Here is a 7,312-nt window from a genome sequence, read left to right as displayed (position 1 = left end):
GTAACCATCACTTATAATGTTTGGCCTGAGGTTGGTAGTTGAAAAATGTGTTTGCTAGTGAGTGCTTTAATCTGACCTGTGTGTAGTACACCGCAGGGGTCTTTGTTACTGTAACAGAATGTGGTTCTGACATTTAACGGCATGGCTGATACAGTATTGATCTGTGGTCCTTTCTCAGTTAGCGTTGGCTGAGAAAACACAGTCAATAGTTTTATTGTACTCCTGTTTCCCTTCAAATCGCTGTGTCCATTATAATGCAGTTGATATATTGCTGCTGTTGTACAACCTTTCTTCCCCCCAACATTTCATTGTGACTTTATCATTATTTCCTTGTCTGTACAAAACAACAACATTGTGTTATGCATTTCCTCCTGTGGCACACATTTATTTTTTTATATTTGCAATTGACCATATAATAAAGCATGTAGTTGCAGTGCTTTTAATTACTGCAGTATTTCCCAGAGCTTGTTCATCCTGCCGGGGCAGCTGGCTTTGATTAGACCTTGTAATAAATCATCTGGCTCTGCAGGGACACTTAAACTAATCTATTCTCTGTTTGTAAATCCAAATACAGTTGAAACACCCAACCTTATAATTCCCCTTATATTCATTTGGTTATTTTTCTAACTGCCATAGAGTAGAGTTTTTTTTCCCCTTGAGCAGGTAGATTTGCATTATTTTTGTTAGTATGACACTTTTTGTACAAACATGGTAACAATTTCATACTACTAATGAAATGAAAAGACAAGGCTGAGGCTTTGGATTTGGGTTTGAGCAATGTGAACCTAGACAAGACTTGGGTTATATGATTTCACACCTTGAAGGATAACAAAAATCCAAGCAAGTTAACGAGAAAATGTCCCTGCGACAAAACACTGACAATTGTTATCACCACAGTGATGTCCATCCATTGTACTTAAAAAGTGGGGACAAAAGAGCCCAAACTATAATAATGATGGTTAGAAACTTTTCCTCAAAGTCTATTTCGTTTACTCGACTTAAAGGTCTGGTAAAGATGGGTTTGGATGGGTTTGTGATGTCAGGCTTTAACAGTGGAAAATAGCTTTCTTCACACATTACAGGGGAAACTCTGGATCTTTGAACTTTCTGATCCTTTCTGGGCCAAATAGCCCTTAACCATCTCCAGTCTCCGGCCCCGCCCACCAGCAACTCACACAGTGTGACTGACGTCTGTTCCGGTTGGAATTGAATCATCACCATGGTTTCATGACAAAAAAGGGACGATCACTGAACGATATAAAATGAAGGTTTTACTCTTTCCCCCAGTATCTCTCTCTCCTTTCTCATTCCTATGCAATTTTGCCTCAGAGTAGGGCAGGAGTGGAATCATGGAGGGCACCATGCGTGAAAATGAAATCACTTCTTCCGTTGAAGGGTGACAGTGGCTTTTTGCATAAACCATTTCTCTGTTTGAGCGTGATACCCTCTCTCTTAATTGCCTACAGGGTTCTAATACCCCCACACACATGGTGTCTAGCAGCAGGAACAGCCAGTTCTCTGCAGGTCTCAGAGCTATTGGCTTAGCATTATCAATGCGCTCAGGAGTGTTTCAATGAAAACTCGCTGGTTATAATGAGCACAGCATGCTAATCAGTAACTAACGCCCAATCAGGATCAAGGGCCTGTTATTGACCCCAGGCAGCAGTTATCACGATTAGAATATGGTTATAACAAGCTGTAATGGAAAATAATACTATCTTACGATGGGGAGGATGACGTAGTAACTAAAGTGCAAAGATTCTGGGTTTGATCCCCAATGTCCAGTACAATGTCTGTATTCCATCGCTTTAACATAGGGGTCTCTTAAAAGAGAACCGTTCAAATGACCAGTATGTTATGAGTCCTTTAAATACTGGTGGTAAAACTACCGACCACCCCTTCTGTGGCAAAACAACATGAAAGCTGAAGCGTGACCATGGGTAAGGCAGCAAAGCTGGTCCTGGAAGCAGCATCAGAAATGTAAGACATAAACCCAAACAATACACACAGATTTCCCTAGGTGCGGAATGCAACTGCCTGGATGGAAGCTCTCATTGTTTGTGCGTGTGTGTGTGTGCGCGTGTGTGTGTGTGTGTGTGTGTGTGTGTGTGTGTGTGTGTGTGTGTGTGTGTGTGTGTGTGTGTGTGTGTGTGTGTGTGTGTGTGTGTGTGTGTGTGTGTGTGTGTGTGTGCGTGTGTGTGTCTGTGTGTGTGTGTGTGTGTGTGTGTGTGTGTGTCTGTGTGTGTGTGTGTGTGTGTGTGTGTGTGTGTGTGTGTGTGTGTGTGTGTGTGTGTGTGTGTGTGTGTGTGTGCACCAAACCGTTGATAAAAAGGGCCGGTCCAGTTCAATAATTCAGGACGCCGTCATGTGAGAAAAACACACATGAAAAATGTCCACATCGACGCATGCATGCCACACACACACACACGCACACACACACACACACACACACACACACACATTGTCTTTCCCCGAGAAAAACTTGAAAAGCAAAGCTGGGTGTAGTTGACACATTGGTCTGAAAGCCCCAGGAGGATGCTTGGGGGGGGGGGGGGGCCCTCTCACATGCCACAGGACAGCAGATGTCGTTTTGAATGCCGCATCAGGGGCCCCAGAGACCAGACGCCACATCCACAGGGTCTCTTAATGAAGAGTCTTGATATCGATAAATTGAATTAATGAAGAAGCCCACTTTCCCCCCCGCCACCTCCCTGATCCTGGGACTCCCAGAGGGGGAGGCATGACGCCGTAATGATGAACACTGGTCTCTGAGTCTCTGTCTCATTTCCGTGTGTGTGTGTCTACATTCATGTGGAATATGACAGTGTTTGGGAAGCCATCTCTCTCTCTCTCTCTCTCTCTCTCTCTCTCTCTCTCTCTCTCTCTCTCTCTCTCTCTCTCTCTCTCTCTCTCCCCCCCTTTTTCTGCTCTCTCTCTCTCTCAATGTAAAAGTAGTGTAGAAGGCTGATGTGTGAGAGAGGGGGGGGTTAACAGGGCTGTCTTTCTCCATCACATCAGAGCCGGTATCAGTTAAGTGACCCATTTGTAGCTCTTCCAGCCTGATTTCCCTGATTACTGACAACTGCAGCACTCCTACAGGACTAGTGATCAGACCCAAGGGACAGAGAGAAAGAAACGTAGGCAGACAGAAAGAGAGGTAGAGACATAGAAAGACAGCGAGAGAGAGAGAGAGAGAGAGAGAGAGAGAGAGAGAGAGAGAGAGAGAGAGAGAGAGAGAGAGAGAGAGAGAGAGAGAGAGAGAGAGAGAGAAGCATAAACAGACGGAGAGAGAGACATAGATAGACATAAGGGCGATAAGGGCAGAGACCCTGCAGAGGGTATGGAGAGCATCAGATAAGAAATCTTGAGTGCTGCGGGTGTAGTGGTGTGTGTGTGTGTGTGTGTAGGGGGGGGGGGGGGGGGGGGATGGCGCTATTTAAAGGAATACATTTTTTCTTTTTGCAAAACAAGCACTAATTAGCGTACCAGGCCCGACTATTCAAATCTCCTTTAATTGCTTCAACTGTTTTTCATTTACTTCTTTGATGAACAGCGTCCCTGCATAACCATGTGTGATGTCTACAGAGGCGTAGGAAGCACTCCGGCATTCGGGATGCTGTCAATCTGTCTCCTGTGCTTGTCCTTTCTCTGTCTCGCCTCGCCACGCCGATCGTACATTGGACGCCAATGTGACAAAATATTATGATAAAAAAACCTGGAAAGTTAGGTTGTTGGTTTTTTTCCTCTTCGTATATTATGTCATTGTTTGATGCCGTCGCAGTATCATGTTTACTCAGCCTTAAAGCAACAAGCGATCAACCAGGATGCAATTAATAGACAGCAGTGAAACCAGTCCCCACTAAGGGACACATTGGGCTACAGGCTAATGTCTTGCAATGACGATACTCTGTGGATTGTACACATTGTCCTCTCAAGCTAAAGCTTGGGTTTCGGTCTAACCTGGGGCAATAGGGTAGTGTAGTGGCTGGGGTTGTTTGACTCCCAGCCGAATAGTCCTGAGTTTGATCCCCAATGTCCGCAGCCTAACCAGGAGTCATCCTTGAGCAGTTGCCCTGCCACCATCCCCTTCCTGCTGGTCAATGGCAACCATCTAAAATTCACTGAACGTCACTTTGGATAAATGCTAAATAAAATATTATGAAACCCTAAACCAATCTGAGGCTAGCCAATTAGTGGACGATTAATCCACGGTGTGAGTGATCCAACGTGGCAATGTTGAGGAGATTCTGACCACACACACCTCACCATGCTGACACATCAAAGCCCTTTAAAGGCGCGATCAAACGCTAGTCAGGTGGCGTTTCTCACACATCTTCCCAGAGGGGTCTGCTTTAAACCGAAGGTTGAGGCGGGACATCGCTTTTGAAAAAGTGAAGGGTTTGTCGCTGGGTTGAGGGTCAGGGTTTGGCCTCCACATCAGAAACCGTCAAAAAACCAAAGCAAGCTGTCAATCGCCGGGCAATGATTCAACGTTGGTGATGGAACAATGTACCGGTAATTGTACAAAATACTTTGCATTTTTAATCAATGTGTCATACATAACAAAGCTGTAAACTACAGATAAGCACAAGTTAATGTGAAGGTATTAATGAAATTAAAATGTGCAACCCAATTTGGAAAACTTTTTGAAAAAAAGGCCCCCCAAGTGCTGACTTCAAACAGCCTCTTGGGTCTGGAGAGGAGCGGACGGTTTATACTTCAAGGCCAGGAATCCATCCAAGATGAGATCACATTGAACAGCTTAGAGTCACCTGTGGTCTTATTATTATATATCTTTGAGGGGTTAATTATGGGATGTGAGTAAAGCTAATCTGTAGAAGATGACCGGAGGCTACTAAAGGGTTCTTCTTAAATGTATCATGTTATGGCTCAGTGTCTATGTGTGTCGATCATTGTTGCTCATAACACATTTTCCCTCACATTATTATAAAATAAATGAATAAATTAATTAATAAATGTATATTTCTGGAACAGGGTTATTTTGTGTTAAATCAATGCTTGTTGTCGTAGCCTAAACGTTTAAAGACTGTCAGGTACGATATTGAGTTTTTGAAGTGTGAAATTGTTTCGGTGAACGCAGTAACGCATGTGGCTGGAGATTGCAGTGCAGTGGTACATTGATTGTTGCCTGCAAATTATTATATTCAGGATAAAAAATCACAACACGTGTACAAAAAACCTGTTTGTGTGTATGGAAAACACAACCAATGTGGATCCTAGCATGTGTGTGTGTGTGTGTGTGTGTGTGTGTGTGTGTGTGTGTGTGTGTGTGTGTGTGTGTGTGTGTGTGTGTGTGTGTGTGTGTGTGTGTGTGTGTGTGTGTGTGTGTATGTAGAGGTTGGGGTTGTGTGTGTGTGTGTGTGTGTGTGTGTGTGTGTGTGTGTGTGTGTGTGTGTGTGTGTGTGTGTGTGTGTGTGTGTGTGTGTGTGTCCCTGCACTACACCCTTTGTGGATGGGTAGACCGAATGAGGGCTGTATTGCATGGGTGCACTGCATTAATCGGCATGCGTCGATAAACATTAGAATAAGAGACAGTCCAACAATCAGGCCTGTTGTAGGCGATGCTGCAGGCTCTAAGTGGGCATAAGTGTAATATATTCATATGGTTAATTGAACAACACTTGTTGTTTTGATTATGACTATTATTATGATTGCGTCTTTGTCAAAGTTAAATCTCACAGCTGTTAGGACAACATTACCAAATCTCAATATGGCAGAAATACAAAATAAAAATAAACCTCATACCTTCTGGATCGTATCCTCGATCCAATCCCCCCTCTCTCTTGCTCCACACTCTCTCTCTTTCTCCCCCGCTATCGCGCTCTTACTTTCTACTCTCCGGTCAAACACCTGCGTGCACATATGTTTCCTATAAAGTAATCATGTGTAATAACTACCAAGCTCTAACATCGAGTCCCCCTTACAATATATATCTGAAAAATGATATTGCTTGAAAAAAGTGTGCTTCTGTTTGTTGTTCACTTCATTTAGCTAAACGCTCGCTCAGGTTTGTTGCCTTTTCAGGATGACAAAATTATTTTTGCATAAGCGATATTCTTTTGTGTTGCGAAACAAACAACTTTAATTTAACTGAGATGCTTTTATGAAGGTGGGTTTTGACGTGAAGGTGGGTTTGAAATGAAGCATGAGAAAGAACATCTCTAGAGTTGTATTAGGAGTAGTCGTCGTAAGTAGTAGTCGTAATAGTAGTAGTAGTATTACACATGATAGTATAAGTAGTTAGCCTAGGAAGATCGTTCCAATCTCGCAAGTTCATATCTGCCTCGATCCCGTAGGAAGCTTTTTCAAAGAAATGTCAAATGCGAGGGAGCCTCAGTCAAATGAGTCTCAGGTCATGATGAGGCAGAAGCACAGCAGTCCACTGTATCAACAATGCTGGGCTCGATGGTGAGTGCAGCGATTCATCCGAGAAATACTGAATAATGATGTAAAAAGAGGAAAAGAAAACTACACGGAAGGTTTTGTGCGATTATAATATGTTTTTGACTTCCATCCAACCGGATCCGCAAGAGCAAATAGGGCACAAGGGTCACTCCGGCTGGTTTGAGTTTTCTTTAATAACATAAGGCCTCGGCCATGTTTGGAAATGAAATGCTACCGAGCTGTTTGTTGCTGAACGCACACATGATATCTGGATGGTCTAAGGAGGCTCATAAGCGGTGGTAATCATAGAAGCAGTGGTAGTAGTGTCATGTTTGACCCAACTGAGCGATGCCAGATGATCAGGGTTAAGAATTCTTAGAAAACATTTCTTGCTTAACATCTTCACATCAAAGAGAAAACCTTTGCACTTGCACTTCTACGGCGGAGGGAATAACTGTGGAGGTTGTGGGCCTGATCACACGGCCACATTACATCGATGGAGACCAATACCTGGATCACAAGGCCATCACGCTACCTGCTCGGCTCCAGTGTCTATTTTGGTTGAACTCCAGGGACAAAGCGAAAAAGAACAAAAAAAACAAATGCTAAAAAAAAAACGCATAAAAAAAAAAAAATGATCTGTTTTGTTCCGCTTTGATCCGTCCCTGCGTTGGGTGTGTTTGTGGAGCCTTCAAAGCTGACATGCCCTGCATCTGATGGGGCGAATTCTGAGGAATTCAAATTCACCGGTAGGCCAGAGCCAGGCACAACTAACATCAGGGTACAAAATGGCAGGAGAGCAGGGAGGAGGGGGAAGGGGGGGAGGATGAAAGAGAAGACAGAGAGGGAGGGAGGGGCAGGGAGAACGAGGGGCCAAATGAAAACAACATTTCCAATTAGAGACGAG

The 7,312-nt window shown here is 43.8% G+C and overlaps 1 protein-coding gene across 3 annotated transcripts in view; it reads right to left on the bottom strand.

Annotated features, from left to right (window-relative positions):
- Positions 1-7,312, bottom strand: part of cdh4 (cadherin 4, type 1, R-cadherin (retinal)) — a 200,982-nt gene that overhangs the window by 51,900 nt on the left and 141,770 nt on the right. The gene's annotated exons all lie outside the window — the stretch shown is intronic.

The sequence above is a fragment of the Gadus chalcogrammus genome, chromosome 13, assembly GCF_026213295.1.
Source record: "Gadus chalcogrammus isolate NIFS_2021 chromosome 13, NIFS_Gcha_1.0, whole genome shotgun sequence".
Classification (NCBI taxonomy): Eukaryota; Metazoa; Chordata; class Actinopteri; order Gadiformes; family Gadidae; genus Gadus; species Gadus chalcogrammus.
This window is presented reverse-complemented; position numbering and strand designations above follow the sequence as displayed.